We start from the raw sequence: 18,549 nt of genomic DNA on the forward strand, positions 1-18,549 counted from the left end.
AGGATAGCTTTGTTCCGTTTCCGCAACTGTCGTCGCTGGATCAACAAAATTGTACCCGATATTATTTTGTTACGCAATAGTTTTTTTAAACTCCGCTAACTGAACCTAAGTTACAGTAGTAGAATCTCTATTGCTGCTTTTGGTTTCGTCATGGCGCCAACTGCACGTTACAAGTTCTTTAAATTGTTTCTTGAACTGCTTGTCAAACAGTCCGTATATAAACGGGTTTGCCACGTGGTTAACAACATAAAGTCTTTCCCCAATCCTTAACATTGCAAACTGGAAGGTGTTAAGATTATCCTCATTGACTGTTTTCTCTGTAATCTGAAGTATGAACAGTGGAATATAACTAACTGCAAAAACCATAGATATAGCAAAAGCAATTTTGGTCATCTTACTTGAAATAGCCTTCTGTGTAGAGCTGGTGATTTGATTTTCTAGTCTTCTCTTATGCTGTATGTATAATTTCCGTCCTATGATTGAGTAAATAACGATCAAGACAATGGTGTAGAATATAAACAAAGAGAGGAAACCGTAACTAAAAGCAGTGGAATAAATTGACGGATTTGAAAGTGATATAGCACAGCTGTAACCAGTTAAGTTATATCCAACATTAATTTCTTCGTATTTAGAGATGCCAATATGTGGAGCAGATAGAATGAATGCAATGCCGAAGCAAGCAATTACCCAGTAATTGGCGTTATCCACACTAATTTGTTGTCCCAATGGGAAGCAAATCTTCCGAAATCTGTGAATGGACAATAGTAGTAATAGGTGTGTGGAATACAATAAGAGGAAATACAGCATAACAACAAACACGATACATGCCCATTTTCCTTCAAAGGAATAATAGTGTACTATCCGAGCAATGTTAAATGGTATCCCAATCGTACAGAAGATCTGATCCGCCACTGCTAGATTCCATACAATTGTTCGGTGAACACTTCTAGCATATTTCTTTCCGTAAATAACAAGAACTGTGAGGTTACCAGGAACTCCAATTATTAATGTAATCACAAGAAACACTATAGGTGCCAATAATTTTCGAAACTTCTCATCATTAAGATCACTTATTGTTAAGGTTAAATTAGCCATGGGTAACTTTACCAGCACAGGAATTCAAGCGATCATCAAATGCAACATGCTAACATGGCTTTATATCCCTTAATATTAAATGAATTTATTTCCTGGTATTTACGAACAAGGGAATGAGGAACTATTTTTTGTATAGATGACATATATTTGGATTGTCAAAATTAGATTATTTCAACATCATAAAACATTTTTTATCTAATCAGGAGGAAATAAAAACAATGTCATATGGTTGTTTAATCTGGTCTTATTTTTCCGAATGATACACGAAGGACGTAACAGTTATCGGGTTCATGAATAAATATGCATTTCACGTTGGGATACAGAAACCTGCTGATAATATTCTTGAAGAACCCTTCGACCCAGAATCCTGTCAGGTTTATTTGTTTGTATGATTTCAGTCTTACGTGAACCATAATGTAATCTTCCCTTCCATCTTCAACTTAATATATCGTACGGATACATAAATCCATTGTAATACATGAAATTATATTTCCATATTAATTATTGCGTTATTAACATATAGCATTTGATTTACCTACAAATGTTCTACGTTTTGTTCCTTTGATAGTTGTTTTGGGGCTTGCTTTTTACTCATCTGATAGTAACTTTCAACTATCCACATTCGTCATGTGTCTATCACACAATATTAATGTTTTTATTATAAATTAGGATGTTTTGTTTTCTCTTTTGAATTTAGTTATTATAATTTACCAAAGATCACCAAACGGTGTGGGTTTTGTTAATTAGTGAATGGTGTATGGTGACCAGTAGTTGTTTTGATTCTTATCATTTAGTCTTTGGTAGATAGTTGTATCATTGGAGACCACATCCCCAAATTTTCATACAAGTATGGTGCTATATAATTGTTTCCGGTTTGTTCGTAACTTTATAGGTAATTTGAAATAAACACATTTTTTTAGGTTTCGTTCCTTTAGAAACACGTTTGACAAGATGCAACAGAAATTCGAATAAGAAAATAAATAAGGAAATTCAAACCTCGTTAAATACACCACATAGCATCTCTAGCACTAACAAAGGCGTTATTCCAGTTTATCAGGAACTCTGCCCTTTGATTGACAATTGTGTTGAGTTTTCATAGATGAAAGTCCATTGATCAAATTTGTATGTGTTCTTTGAATTTATTACATATTTTTGATTATATACTAGTATTTTGAACCTATTACAAATGTTTTATTCATCTGAACTTATTTTATTTCTAAACGTACATGATTTTCAAGACGTCAAAAACAGCTGTATTTGATAAAGCGTCGTAAAGAATGGTAAAAAAGACAAATTCATTTTGTCAAATACGACGACAGAAAGAGTAAACAAAGACAGAAAGATATATTTGTGCAAATACCATGGCGATGATTAAATATTAACAAACATCATTCATATAAGAAAATACTATTAGTTACATGGTGTGCTAGTGACCTAATACGGTATATATATGGGGTCAGTAAATTCCATATGGGGTGAGAGCGAAGCTCGAATCCCCATATGGAATTTACTGACCCCATATATACCGTATTACGTCACTAGCACACTATGTAACGAATTTATCTTACCGACTATCTTAACGTGTCATATTTAGACATAGTCTAGTGACCTATCAAAATGAGCAAGTCTTCAATACCGTCAGCATTAAGAAACTACTTCCATTGATTATGCAAAAACAGATACCAACAACTTGTTATAAATAATATTAAATGTGTTTTATGAATTTATTTTAATCTTCATCATCAATTTCTTTGTCTGTTGAAACCTTTAAGATTTTTTCTCACTACTGTTTTGTTTTTATAAAGGGACGTAACATCACTACTAACCGTGTATTGAAATGAGCCCCGCCTCTCTACTAACCTAATATGGAATATACACGGTCTCCACGCGGACGCTTTTAACCAATCATATTCCTAGAAATGTATAGGAGGTAAGATAAATAAAAATACACCAGCTATCAACCAATAAAAATCCCGGATACTTATATAAGGTTTAAGTATGTGGAAATGCACGATGTTGGTTAATTTTTGTAAGATTTATCAAACTTGCCAACATTTTTGCAAATCCAATCCGACAATTCCTGTTCTGATAACTAGTCCATTCTAGCTCTTTTTAGCCATATTCTGAGTAGTAAGATCATTTAATTGTACTTGTGTAGGCCAATTGTCAAAACCTAAGGCACGAAACTATAATGTGTTATTCAACTCGTTTACCTGGAAATATTTTAGTTCTAAATATAAATGATGGAACAATAACTAGAGCTTTGAAACAATTACAAAACTATTTAAGTGATAGGTTTATTATTCAGAATAGTTTCGAGCTCTTACACTCTTTCGTTAAACATTGGGAAATGTGATCGGAAATATTTTGCCTTGTATGTTCTCGCTTTATTTTTATATTTCTCTGAACAAAATATCCTGTCTTGTTTTGGTCTTTCTTTTTGCTGCGTTGCAATTAAGGAATCTAATTGTGTTTTGTTGTTAGATCTTCAGATATAACCTTCACTATTGACGTAAGGATGATATAGAACTTGATATAGGATTAAAACCAATTGTTAACGTCTGAATGTCTATTAAGGCTTTTTATTTGACTAAATAACGGTCTGATTGACGTTTTCCGTTTAGCAATCCCATTGTCTTTGTTTCCTCGTATTTACTATTGGCCATCCATATATCCATTGTTTTGTAATTTTCAAGTATTTTCGTCACCGTTTTCCGGTTTCAAAATGAGGAGAAATCATAATACAAGCACACACACAAACAGGATAATATGATATGATATATGCATGAATATTCATAATGTATGATAATCAACGGTTTTCAATACAAAGATATACGTCTAGCACAGCAAAGATAGACACCAAAGTTTTCGCCTTTTGGTTAACAAATTTTAAAACAAAATTCTAGACAATGTGTTCGTTTGAAAGCAATTACAATAGTCAAGTGTCTCTGTCATATACCAAGATTTTAATCTCCCACGTATAAATAAACAATATGGAGTATGAACCTGACATACACTTTCATAGATCAGTTACAATTAACAAAAAAATAATGCAAAAATATGCTAGGAAATTTGCCAAGACAAACCCTGACAAGTTTACTGATTTTAGAGCCAGACAACATAAATTCAATTCCGAACGTAGGTAACACCTTACCCTCATTTTACATCAGCATTTTAAGTTGGCACAAAGCAAACAATACAACAACAAACAACATACCTAACACAAGCTTTGAAAATACAAGGCAACAAATCTTGTGGGGTAATACAAATATAAAGTTAAAAAAAAAATATTTAGGGTTTCATAATTAAATAAACGGATGGTGTTATTTTCATCAATGACATCATTGATCAGAAAGGGTATATCTTACAAAAAATTGGAGAAATTAATCGCAAAACCTTAGAACTTTCATAACTGAAACATTCAATTTCAAAACAATAGTCAAATATATTAAAATCTGATAAATCATTGAAAACCTCTTTGAAAACAAATTTTAACATATCCTTGACTTATAACAGCGATATTGAATTAATTGAATGTATGTAATTTAAATAATTATGCAACAATATTATTAGCCAGAATAATGAGAGATCAATAAGATTCTTAAAATGGAAAAATGTATTGAAATTTGACTCAATCACTGAAATAAGAAATATGCTACAATATAATTTCTTTTACATAATCATTGATGATTATAAAATAATAAGATAGAAACTGTTCCATTACATCCTCTTATGTAAACAGTTACTTCATCAATGGAACATACAAGATAACAGAATGAGTGTCCTCTGTAATGTGACAGAAAACTAAAAACACTTTTGTGTTAAATGTCAGTACTTTAATGAATTCTGGAACAAATTATATGTGCTTGTAAACAAAGCCAAGAAGAGGTCATAAATATTTGAAATTGTCAATGATCATTGCTATAGTAATGAGAAATAAAAGCGGAGAAAACAGTACAATTTCCGTCATCATGTTTAACTTACTATAATATATTCAAAAAAATATTATATAATACATGCAATTGGTAAAACTAACTACGCATACTTATAAATTTACTGGGTAATTTCCCTGTTTATCCAGTGACTGATTCATTGGGCACAATAACATGACTTTGTGTTATACTAGGGTTATACTAGCTTCTGAAAAAATAACGTGTCCGTAATTTGAACTTCGTAAAACAGGGACTGCTTAATTCAGAAGGATCATTTCAATTTCAGAAGGAAAAAAAATAAATATAAAAATTTATTGGAGATTTTCATAAACAATAACAAGTTTTGCGTACTGAAAACATGACATTTTATCAATTATTAAGCTTATTGTTACATTGAAAAATACATGTATTATGATTTTAATTCACCAACATAAAATTTGTTATTCATCATAGCATGCATAGCAGGTTATAAAATATAATCACAATGTTGCTATCAAATAACAGCAAGAGTATAATTGACTTTACAATAGTGATGATCTGTACTTGGTATAGTGCTATTGTTTAGATGTCGATTTATTATATAATAACGTATACGGACAACAGTTACTTGCTGTCGTAGCATCTCAGTTCACCACATATCTCAATTAGCCGTTTCGGGAACTAAAGGATTTTGGGTCATTTCATTGTTCGTACCCCAAAATGAAAATAACGTCATTGGTTGAATTCCCACTGTTTAGGCCGTTGTAAGCCAATCACAACGTTTTGGTGTACACTGTATATGTAAGTGGATGATAATCCCTTTCTTCGTGATTAAGTACGAGCGTTAGCGAGTACTTATCATGAAGTAAGGGATTATCATTCTCTTACAAACTTAGAATATTGTAAAGTGTTCAAGGCTCAAATGATCTATTCAAGAATTAGTTTCATTGTCAGTGCAATGTTTATAATTGATGCATGACTTCCTTTTTCGGCATGTCATTTATAGATTAGTTTTAGTGAAGTGAGGACTTTATTATCATTTGGGAAATATTTTTAAAAAAAAAATGCGTTATAGATATTAGGTGACACAACAGTAGAAAGAAAATGTAGGAATTGTACGTTTCCTGGTTGTGAGTATGAATGTAAATCATGTAATATTTTAGTGAGGAATTATCCTTTTTTATTTACAGTTTAAACCCATTAATACATTTGAGTTACAACTAAATTTTATTTCACAGCCAATATTTTGGTCCGGCTTTTTACATCAAATACTGTTTCATTATGTCAGGAAAATGTTCAAAAATAGTGCCCTTATAAGTTTTTAATATGTTCATAATTAAATTCCTGTTTTTTTTTTATCGGAGTACAATGTACATGTATTGGAAATAACTATTTTCCCCAACCGCTGATCAAGTAATCAAAGTTTTGGAAAGCTAAAGATTTAGGTTATTTTTTATCTGAAAGATTGTTTTTCTTTTTTTTTTTTGCATTGCTTTGGTATTTTTGTTTGTTTCATAATTCAACTTTTAGTCAGTTTCAATCACTGTGTGATAAATCCTTTCAATCTGATAAATGTGCTTCGGGGCAGTTGTAACTCATTTATAGAAACTCTTTGTTTTGAACTGTAAATAGACCCAAATAATAGGATAATCCCTTACTAAGAACATGATTTACATTCATTCTTCACAATTAAGATGCATCCAATACTACAATTTCATTGGTCGAGAGTACTTTGCTATATTCTAAATTGAAAATATTACCCAGAATGCATTAGATTCTGAAACGGCGATATATAAATTAATTTTCGTTTCCTCGCGTATATTTTTTATAAAAAAATCTCATCAAAGATACTAGGCGCATAAATTTTGTATTAATTTTGTGTTTCGTCTTCATCAGACTCATCAGGGACGCTCGAATCAAAAAGGACATGAAGGTCAAATTAAATTTTGATTATATCTGTCGTGTTGAATTTATTTTTTTTAAACTTTTAATCGACTACGGTCTTGTCCATTTCGTTTCTTAATTGTGAATTAGTATCTTGTTTGACACATCTTAAGGATTGTTTTATTGAAAATAATTAAGTTACTAGTACAATTCGTGAGAGAGTATTAGTATCATTGATCCAGTCGTATAATTTCATAAGTTATCGCTACAATAAATGTATCTGAGACAATTATGTTACGCAACACTATTTTTAGACTGGTCATGTTGAATTTCTATAGCAGAAGTAGATTCTATAGTACAGCTATTTGTTTCGTCACGACTCCAACCGCATGTTACAAGTTCTTTAAAATGTTTCTTGAACTGCTTGTCAAATAGTCCGTATATAAACGGGTTTGCCACGTGGTTGACAACATAAAGTCTTTCTCCAATCCTTAACATTGCAAACTGGAACGTGTTAAGATCATCCTTATCGATCGTTTTTGTTGTAATCTGAAGTATGAATAGTGGAATGTAACTCACGGCAAAAACTATAGATATAGCAAAAGCAATTTTGGTCATCTTACTTGAAATAGCCTTCTGTGTAGAGCTCGTGATATGCTTTTCGAGTCTTCTCTTTTGATGTTTGTATAATGTCCATCCTATCACCAAGTAAATAACGATCAAGACAATGGTATATAATATGAACAAAGCAAGATAACCGTAACTAAAAGCAATGGAATAAATTGACGGATTTGCTTGCGATATAGCACAGCTGTAACCTGTTAAGTTATACCTCACGTTAATTTCTTCGTATTTAGAGAGGCCAAAATGTGGAGCAGAAAGAATGAATGAAATACCAAAGCAAGCAATAATCCAATAGTTGACATTATCCAAACTTATTTGTTGTCTCAATGGGAAGCATATCTTCCAGAATCTGTGAATGGATAAAAGTACTAATAAGTGTGTTGAATACAATAAGAGGAAATACAGCATAACAACAAATACGATACACGCCCATTCTCCTTCAAAGGAATAATAGTGTATTATCCTAGCAATGTTAAATGGTATCCCTATAGTACAGAAGATCTGATCCGCAACAGCTAGATTCCAGACAATAGTTCTGTGTACACTTTTAACATATTTCTTGCCATAAATGATAAGAACTGTGAGATTCCCAGGAATTCCAATTATCAAAGTAATCACGAGAAACACTATAGGTGCCAATAATTTTCTGAACTTTTCATCATTAAGATCCTTTATTGTTATAGTTGAATTAGTCATGGTGTAAATTTTTTTTTTAAATACATGGGGTGTACGTGTTTGCTAAACACTTCATGCAATGTGAATATAACATGCAAGTTACTTCACTAGTTATTAAACAAAGAAACGAGGAAATATTTTGGTACATTATAAGTTACTTAAGGGGGTGTCAAATCGAGGTTATTCAATATTCATATGAGCAATTTTGTCTGATCAAACAGCGGAAATAAACTGTATTAATTCTCAAAAACATTCTATTGTGTTTTGTTTCAGTTCCATGAATAATTGTATTTCGAGATGGGATAGACACCTGCTGATACAGGAAGAAGTTATGTAGATGTTACTTAACTACTTGTACCACTTGCTTTTATCTCTCTTGTAATCTTAAACTTAATGTATATAAAACTTTTTTAGCATAATGTGTATTTCCATTTTTATCATATAGTTAGAAATTAATATTTTTTCTCTGTAATAATAGGATTTATTTCAAATGACAAATGAACGTTGATATGAAAGTGTTATTACTGCTTCCTGTTATTATCCCACGTCTGTTCGTATCTGTATCTCACCACGATTTGATCCTGGTAGCTTCGGGTTCTGCGAAAGCAACTAACAACTGTAAAGGAAACGGGAAATATGTAACGAAATTCGAAACAAATTATGCAATTCTTTGCATAATGGCGTTAGAGCTATTTGCAGTCCTATATTTAAGCGTACTAACCAAACAGTATGTATTATCTACCTTACTACAGATCTATTTTCAGTCCTAGCTTTCACAATGATTTATTTAATTGATGGAGATCTGTCCCAAGTCAAGAGCGTGTAGTTCAGTGGTTGTAGTTGGTTTATGTCTGTCATATTTGTTTTTCGTAAATTGTTTTTTTTACTAAATTAGGCTGTTAGTTTTCTCAAATGAAATATTTCATGTCGGGGCGTTTAATAGCCGACTATGCGGTATGTGTTTTTGTCATTGTTGAAGGCCGTACGGTTGCCTATAATTGCTTACATTAACTCCATTTGAATTGTGTTAGATAGTTGTCTCATTGGCAATCTTACCACATCTTCTTATTTTTATATCAGTCTTTTAGATAATTTAATGTAAAGTAAAATTGGAGATAATCCATTATTCGGAGAAGTATATACGGTTGCCTATAATTGCTTACATTAACTTCATTTGAATTGTGGTAGATAGTTGTCTCATTGGCAATCTTACCACATCTTCTTATTTTTATATCAGTCCTTTAGATAATTTAATGTAAAGTAAAATTGGAGATAATCCATTATTCGGAGAAGTATGGTTATGTTGATTTGGATAATCAACGACACATTGGGAAAACATTTTCAAATCTTAAATTTGTTTGAAATTTTACATTTGCATTTCATTATCAATCATATCAATCTGTGTATGCCACTGTAAACATATGCAAAATTTCAGACATAAATAGAGGCAACTAAGGTGATATTCAAATCTCGTTAAACGACTAAGAAGACAAATCAAGGTAAAACCACAACTTTGGGAATCGCAATCACAGAAGCGAAAGAGAAATTGGAAAAAGCGTGATACTCAGGTTTATTTTTGGTGAATATACTTAAATCAAACAGCCATTGTTATTTGAAAAAGAAGTAAAATTTGTTTTGTAACTTTTGATACTCAACTTTACCAGTTTTCCACAATCTTGCAAAAAAAACCGGAAGAATGTTGATTAATGAGTAAGTTACTTAAAACACGGTCATCTGATTTGTCCGTAGAGACTAATGCTTTTTGTCATCTGCTGTAATGGAACCTCATAGATTTACTATTATCATCTGTTTGACCCCAATGAAATTACAATTTAAGAAGCCACATTGAGTTTAGTCGTGACACTCATACTGGGCGTCTGCAAATTTCCATACCAGGGTCTAACTTATAGGTTATGTATAACCTATTGTTTATCATTTTTCAAAAACGTATACGAAGCTTAGTTGTTTTTCAGTTAAAAAATAAACAAACGGTGACCTAAAATTGTGAATCGCTCTCCTAATTTAAGAAACATATTCGTAATTAGAACGATTGAGTCCCTTTATACTTTTATACTGGATGTCGAAAAAGTCAAATTCTTCATGCGCGATTAGGAATGAATAGAAGTTCTTTAAACTGTCACTTGTTTCCAAGAAATTTAGTTTCTTCTCCTGACTGTCGCTGGGGTGATTTGGATACTAACTCACATTTTTAATTATTTTGCCCATTATATTCGGAAATAAGACAAGAAATGATAATCTCATTTGGAAGCCTCCAATTAACAGTACCAATGGACACTGAATAACTTACAAACGCTCAAATATGATTTCAAATGAAGAAAACATTAGTTTATTTCTTATGGTACAAAAGTTCATTATTAAATCTTAAAGGTTTACAAACTAATAATTCACACAATGTACATATAAGTATCTTATTAGTTGCATTTTTCTTTTCTTTTTCAGTTCATTATGAAACTCAACTGACTTTATCAATATTTTTATTATGTAACAGAGCATGTAGTTTAGATTCATTAGCTCACCTGGTCTAAAAGGCCACGTGAGCTTTTCTCATCACTTGGCGTCCGTCGTCCGTCGTCCGTCGTCCGTCGTCGTCGTTCGTCGTTAACTTTTACAAAAATTTTCTCCTCTGAAACTACAGGACCAAATTTAACCAGACTTGGCCACAATCATCATTGGGGTATCTTGTTTAAAAAATGTGTCTGATGACCCGGCCCGCCAACCAAGATAGCCGCCATGGCTAAAAATAGAACATGTGGGTAAAATGTAGATTTTGGCTTATATCTGTGATATAAAAGCATTGTGAGCAAATCTGACCGGGTAAAATTGTTCATCAGGTTTTGATCTATCTGTCCTGATCGAGTCCCTTTATACTTTTATACTGGATGTCGAAAAAGTCAAATTCTTCATGCGCGATTAGGAATGAATAGAAGTTCTTTAAACTGTCACTTGTTTCCAAGAAATTTAGTTTCTTCTCCTGACTGTCGCTGGGGTGATTTGGATACTAACTCACATTTTTAATTATTTTGCCCATTATATTCGGAAATAAGACAAGAAATGATAATCTCATTTGGAAGCCTCCAATTAACAGTACCAATGGACACTGAATAACTTACAAACGCTCAAATATGATTTCAAATGAAGAAAACATTAGTTTATTTCTTATGGTACAAAAGTTCATTATTAAATCTTAAAGGTTTACAAACTAATATTTCACACAATGTACATATAAGTATCTTATTAGTTGCATTTTTCTTTTCTTTTTCAGTTCATTATGAAACTCAACTGACTTTATCAATATTTTTATTATGTAACAGAGCATGTAGTTTAGATTCATTAGCTCACCTGGCCTAAAAGGCCACGTGAGCTTTTCTCATCACTTGGCGTCCGTCGTCCGTCGACCGTCGTCCGTCGTCGTCGTTCGTCGTTAACTTTTACAAAAATCTTCTCCTCTGAAACTACAGGACCAAATTTAACCAGACTTGGCCACAATCATCATTGGGGTATCTTGTTTAAAAAATGTGTCTGATGACCCGGCCCGCCAACCAAGATAGCCGCCATGGCTAAAAATAGAACATGTGGGTAAAATGTAGATTTTGGCTTATATCTGTGATATAAAAGCATTGTGAGCAAATCTGACCGGGTAAAATTGTTCATCAGGTTTTGATCTATCTGTCCTGAAATTTTCAGACAAATCAGACAACCCATTGTTTGGTTGCTGCCCCTGAATTGGTAGTTTTAAGAACATTTTGCAGTTTTTGGTTATTATTTTCAATATTATTATAGATAGAGATAACTGTAAGCAGCAATAATGTACAGCAAAGTAAGATCTACAAATAAGTCAACATGACTAAAATGGTCAATTGACTCGTTTAGGAGTTATTGCCCTTTATAGTCAATTTTTTGTTATCTTTTACAAAAATCTTCTCCTCTGAAACTACTGAGACAAATTTAACCAAATTTGGCCGCAATCATTATTAGGGTATCTAGTTTAAAAAATGTGTCCGATGACCCCGCCTACCAACCAATATGGCCGACATGGCTAAAAATAGAACATAGGGGTAAAATGCAAGTTTTGTCTATTAATTTTTGAACCGTGATAAATAGAAAAAATCTGAAAGGAGCAAAAATGTTCAGAATGAGCTCTACCAATTGTCCAGATACGTCAAAACTGTTAGACAAATTTTTATAGGAGTTATTGCCCATAAATGACAAATTTTACCATTTTTTTTTTCATTTTTGCCCATTATCATGAAGACTATGACATTTAGAGAGAAACATTTTTTTTTTCCCGTTATGCCTTATATGATTTATATTATAATAGATAAATAAACACTTTAAATCACAAAAATGATCAGCAAGGCAAGATCTATCAAAAAGTCAAATGTTGCCAATATAGTTAGTAGACTGTCACTCTTCATAGGAGTGATTGCACTTAAATGAGAATTTTTTTTTTACCCTCTTTTGTGTTTTGAGCAAAAACTAAAGAAAATAGAGAGAAACTAAACAGACTAAAAGATCATTTATACAAGATCAACAAAATAGAGATTTTTTGTCATGAAGTCTATTCTTGTCTAAAATGTTGGAGAGTGTCCTTTGTTTGATATGCACATAGACCAAGGTGAGCGAGTCCAGGGCTTTCAAAAAATATTTGTGCCAGCCGGACATTTTTTGTCTTATCCCGATTTTGATCCCTTCCCAGTGGGCACTCAACGTTGATACAACATTGAAATTTAGTTGAAATTATGTCGTGACGTTGATCAACTTAAATTCAACGTTGTTTCAACGTCAAGCTATTCAACGTTGACTATTCAACGTAGAATCAACGTTGAATTTACGTTTTACAAATCAACGTTAAAACTACAACGTTTATTCAACGTTGGGTTAACGTCAGTCATTTAGGACAGACAAATGTATAAATAGTTGTTAAAATTGAAAGATACAAATATTATTGAGGCAGTGGCGGATTCAGGTTGGGGAAATGAGGGGGGGGGGGGGTCCGGGACGATCAATATGCACTTGAATGGACATATGGTTGGAACCCCCCTTAAATCCTGGGTTGGAACCATCCCCCTTTTTGAAAATGAGTGGATTTGCCCCTGTGATGAGCAGAGCAGACGTGAAGGGGAAGCTGAGTAGTATTGTAAACGATTGCAGGATAATGATCATTGGCTGATCCAGAACTTGTTATAAGACTTGTAGGGGCAACTGACTGCCATTAAGAAGGGCCCGTTCAGCCATGCTTCAGATATTCCCCAATAAAACTTCTGCTTTTTCTATTTCATTTTTTTTTCTTTGTTTATTTTTTAAAGTATTTTAAATAAAAAAAAACAATAAACTACTATTATCCGATTTGTGTTTAATGACCTTTAATCATTTCTCAATTTTTTGGGATATCCATCTCAAAACCTCAGTATTAATGCCATTTTTTTTTGTTACATTGTATATCTTAATGCATATTATATATTTTTTCGATTTATGTTTTTAAAACAAATCGATTTTTGCTGCTGCTATCTCTTATTAAAATCAATGAAAGCATGGATTTGTATAGTCTCACTATACAAATCATTGATGAAAGTATAATCATTAGAGCAATTTTAAATTTTGGCGGTATTTCAAGTTGAGTTCCGAAAAAAATTTCCTTTCGGATGCGCACGCAATCACCACGCGCACCTCCTTTCGACGTCCATTTTGAAAATTATCGCGCAAGATTGAGAAACAAAGAGTACACAACTTCGCAATATTTAAAGACGATATATATAAAGACAAAAGAAGATTAATCTCTAAAAACCTTTTGGAATTTAGCGTAAGTTTTTTTACAGTTACATTAACGATGAATCATGAGATATACCGCAAATAATAAAATAATCTTTATATTTGTTTACTTTTGTCTTTGACTTTGTTCAGAGACCTTTAAGGTTAAAACTAATAAGCCTAACAAATTATTAGAAATAAACATGGCTTACTATTAGGAACCTACTTATTTCGTGTGTATGTATCCACCAATTAACGAACTAACATTAACAAGAAATATCTGGACATGTACCCAATCATACCAGAAAAGGGGGGGATCGGGTCCGTTTGCCCTGATTACATGTTCGCTCTGAGTTTGGTGGTCTGTAGAGTCCGTTCGCCCTGGGTTCGTTCTCTCAATTTTTTCTTAATATTGATTTTAATGTTTAAATGACAATAATTCTCACTGATTGTTGTAATACTAGCATTTGAAGCTGAAGGATTTACTTTAATAATTAAAACAACGTTTTGTTTTGATAAACTAGTCTAGTCAGCTTGGTATTAATAAAAGCCAGAATCTCAGGTGTTAGTGGAGTGGACCCCCTTTTTTATTTTTGGTTTGGATATTTTATTTGAAAATATTATTTTTTGTTTTATATTTCAACTTAGTTTAACTTATTTACGGTGTTCAAAGTCTTTTCAATGCGATTTAAAAATATTAGTAAAAAAAAAACCTTCTATTCTTATTATCTTAGACCAAGTATAAGATGGTAGACTGTCTGTGTCAAGATCCTGGTGCTTACATTACAATGTTGTGGTATAATATGGTTGACTATCAAGATCCTGGTGCTAACATTACAATGTTGTGGTATAAGATGGGTGACTGTCAAGATCCTGGTGCTTACATTACAATACAATATTGTAGTATAAGATGGGTGACTGTCAAGATCCTGGTGCTTACATTACAATGTTGTGGTATAAGATGGGTGACTGTCAAGATCCTGGTGCTTACATTACAATGTTGTGGTATAAGATGGGTGACTGTCAAGATCCTGGTGCTTACATTACAATGTTGTGGTATAAGATGGGTGACTGTCAAGATCCTGGTGCTTAAATATAATGCTTTGGTATTAGATTGGTGATTGTAAAAATCCTCGTTCTTGAGCCCCCAAAAAATGTTTACAGTTAACGTTACCCCAAGTCACGTAATTTCCGTTGAGCTTGAATACAACAGAAAATAGTTGTATTTGTTAAATTTAGCATGAACTCATATTACATTTAATAAGTGTAGAAGAATGTTGTACACCCTGACCGAGATAAGGGATTTGTTGAAGAAGGATTACATAAGAGGTCAGAAGGAATATATATTCCAACAGATAGATGAGATCGACATACTTAAAGAAAAGGACATACAATTGGGTGAAGAAAAAGAGTATGCTTTATGCGTAAGTAAAGTATTTAAAATTGTATGTTATGAAACTTGTGAAGTCAAATCTTATTATTTGATAAAATGGCCTTAACAGCAGGGAAAATCCTGATTGTTTAAATCTATCTTATTTGCAAAAGTAGCAAAAGGTAATGGATTCAAGTTATAACAACAATAGTAACTTCCTCAATCTAAAATTTTGATGAAAAGTTGTTGGTCTAAGTTATAACCAATGAGGTATGAAAATTAACGATGCTTATAAGTTATGTTTACTAAGTAATACTATGAATTTCAGAGTAAGTTTATATATACTTGTAAATAATTTCATTGCAAAGGAACGTTTAATGTACTGGCATTTTTTTTCTTCAGAAGAAATACATCATGCAGATTGGTGGGAAGGACTATAAAGAGCACATAAATAAAGCCATGCAAAGGTAAACATCTGATATGTGTATATTCTACCTAAAAACAATACAGTCGCAGTGATGTAATGGTTAGCGTGCTGGCAAACCAAAGACTTGAAAATTGGTATTGCTGTTTCTTTGCTAAGCACCTACCATTAACGTATTAGATATGGTGGCCAGGTTGGGAACCATGTCTTTTTGCAGACTTACTAGTTTAAAATCCTGCTCGGCCAGTCAGTCTAGTGAAAAGCAGGGTCAGTTTTCATTTCTGATTATCATGTTCTAAGACAGAATTTACATGCCACTGGAAATTAAACACCAATCCATCCATCCATTCTCAAAAATTGGATGTAAAACCATATAATGAAAAAAAAATTTGTGACATTAAAGTACTGAATACATCCTTTAATCGTTGCAGTGGTTATTTACATCCTCTTTTTTTTTCTTTTTGTTGCAAAATACATAGATAAAACATTGAAACTAAACACCAGAACTGTGACTGTCTGCTGAAATTTATAAAAACATTGTGATGAAGAAAAAAATGGTTCCAAGGGGTTCATATCATTTTGGAAAAGTATGACCATTACCACATTTTTCGTTAATGTTTTTAAAGGTAAATGTTGATATTTTTAACTAAATAAAACTTGCATCATTTGTTTTTGTTTAAAGGTGTCTCACCAACAAACTCATGTCCATAATGAATATGAAGGGGAAGAAAACAAAGAGGCATTTGGTGATTCCAATCTGTTCAAGATAATAAGAGGTAAGTAAGTCTTGATATAATTGTAAAAGACTTTCCCATTGGAATTCTGTTTCAGTTTTATAGTATCTGAAATCCTTATGTTAATGTCAACTGCTATTTCTTTTCTTTTCTGTTAGTGAGACAATTTTCAGTCATCATCTGTTTCAACATTACCTTTATTGCCACAAAGTGCAACTTAAGTTTAAATTCATGCATAAAAAAAAAATTATGCCATAAAAAAGCTTGGACATTGGTTTTAAATGGACATGTCTACTGTTTTATTTTTATTTTTTAATGGTAGAAACTTCTTCGTATCAGATTAATGTACATTTATTTTATTCAAAATTCAGGGTTTTTTTGGGGCATGATATTGTGCAAAGTATTTTTATGCCCCACCTACTATAGTAGATGGGCATTATGTTATCTGGTCTGTGCAACTGTTCGTTCGTCTGTTCTGCTTCAGGTTAAAGTTTTTGGTCAAGGAAGTTTTTGATTAAGTTGAAGTCGAATCAACTTGAAACTTGGTACACATGTTCCCTATTGTAGGATCTTTCAAAATTCAAATTAGTTTTTTTACCTAAATTTTACAATCCACTGAACATAGAAAATGATAGTGCAAGTGGGGCATCCATGTACCAGGGACACATTCTTGTTTGTTATGTATTAAAGCTATGATGTTCATCTTTCTATCACATTTTTGTAACAGTTTTTATTATGCAAGTCAAATTTATGTTCTCTTTTCTTTCAGATGCTGTTCTAACCTGCCACACAGAGGCAACTGAAACTAAAGTAATTGAGCAGTGCTCAAACTATTTGACGTATGCTCCATGAAGAAAAGGAGGAGTTTTAAGCCAAAAGAATAGTTTTCTTTTCAAAAAAAATAAATTTTTCTTTAAAAAAAATTTTTTTAACATTGGCCAGTTTAGTGTAAGTTGACAGGAAAAAAAGTACAGTGAAATTTAGAAATACTTTACTTGGTGTTCTTCATCTTTTTGTTTGGTTTACTTAAGCTGCTTATATAATGATTGTGGAGTACACAGCTTTGGTGATGTTATGGTGTCTGCTAAATTGCAATTTTGATCACCACTGATACCAAAGACTTCAAGATACATATAGGTAGATATAAGAAGATGTGGTATGAGTGCCAATGAGACAACTCAAGAACCACATATGCAGAAAACACACATAAAAGGTAAAATTCAGATTGACAAAAAGTCCATATAAAAGATATCTGAAATTGTCTTGCTATGTATTTGTGTTTCTGTCCCAAACTTGCTGCATTTACATGATTTTGGAGTTTTGGAGTAAGTGGGAAAACGTGGATCAACCAGAATCGAAACAATGTGCTGGAGTTGCATGATACATGTTTTCCATTGCTTTGAGAAATTAATGATGTGCTAGAATAAAAGGCTTTGTTAATATTGAGGTACTTATCTTGATATTCTTACTGTCTTTACTCCTTGGTTTTGATTGTTATTGTTTTCTATTCTCTTTATTTAGTTAGTCTCTAGTAGAGATAAGAACGCATGATGGTATACTACCGTGAAATAAAAATCTAGTAGAGATATAAAGAAAGTATGATGGTATACTAACGTGAAATAAAAAAAAATGGCTTTTGTTATTTCATAGTTTAGATACCTCTATTGTATTTGAACAAGTGCCAATAAGGATTGATTTACATCGAGACCCATCACTTACCTAACTTCATCCAACCTACAATTGGCCTGATCTCAACCTTAATTGACCTGAATTCAACCTAATTTCAACCTAATCTGATCTGACTTCAACCTCACGCAACCTGATTTCAACGCAACTCGACCTGATGTCAATTTAACTTGACTAGATTTCAACCTGATTTCAACATGTTATCAACCTCACTTGACCTGATTTCAACAGGTTATCAACGTCAATACAACGTTGTAACTGTAACGTTGATTCAACGTCAGAATTTCAACATCATCTCAACTTTCAAAACTAACCCAAGTTTCAACGTTGTAATAACGTTGAAGTCTGACAGTAGATCAACGATGATACAACTTT

The 18,549-nt window shown here is 32.4% G+C and overlaps 1 long non-coding RNA gene across 1 annotated transcript; it reads left to right on the forward strand.

Annotated features, from left to right (window-relative positions):
• The first annotated feature begins 15,163 nt into the window (after positions 1–15,163).
• On the forward strand, positions 15,164–17,411 carry LOC127719834 (uncharacterized). Its single transcript, XR_007990498.1, has 4 exons — positions 15,164–15,382; positions 15,733–15,797; positions 16,437–16,530; positions 17,258–17,411. It is a non-coding gene; the product is annotated as an uncharacterized LOC127719834 (long non-coding RNA).
• Positions 17,412–18,549: the final 1,138 nt, after the last annotated feature.

This window comes from Mytilus californianus, unplaced genomic scaffold, assembly GCF_021869535.1.
Source record: "Mytilus californianus isolate M0D057914Y unplaced genomic scaffold, xbMytCali1.0.p SCAF_11, whole genome shotgun sequence".
Classification (NCBI taxonomy): Eukaryota; Metazoa; Mollusca; class Bivalvia; order Mytilida; family Mytilidae; genus Mytilus; species Mytilus californianus.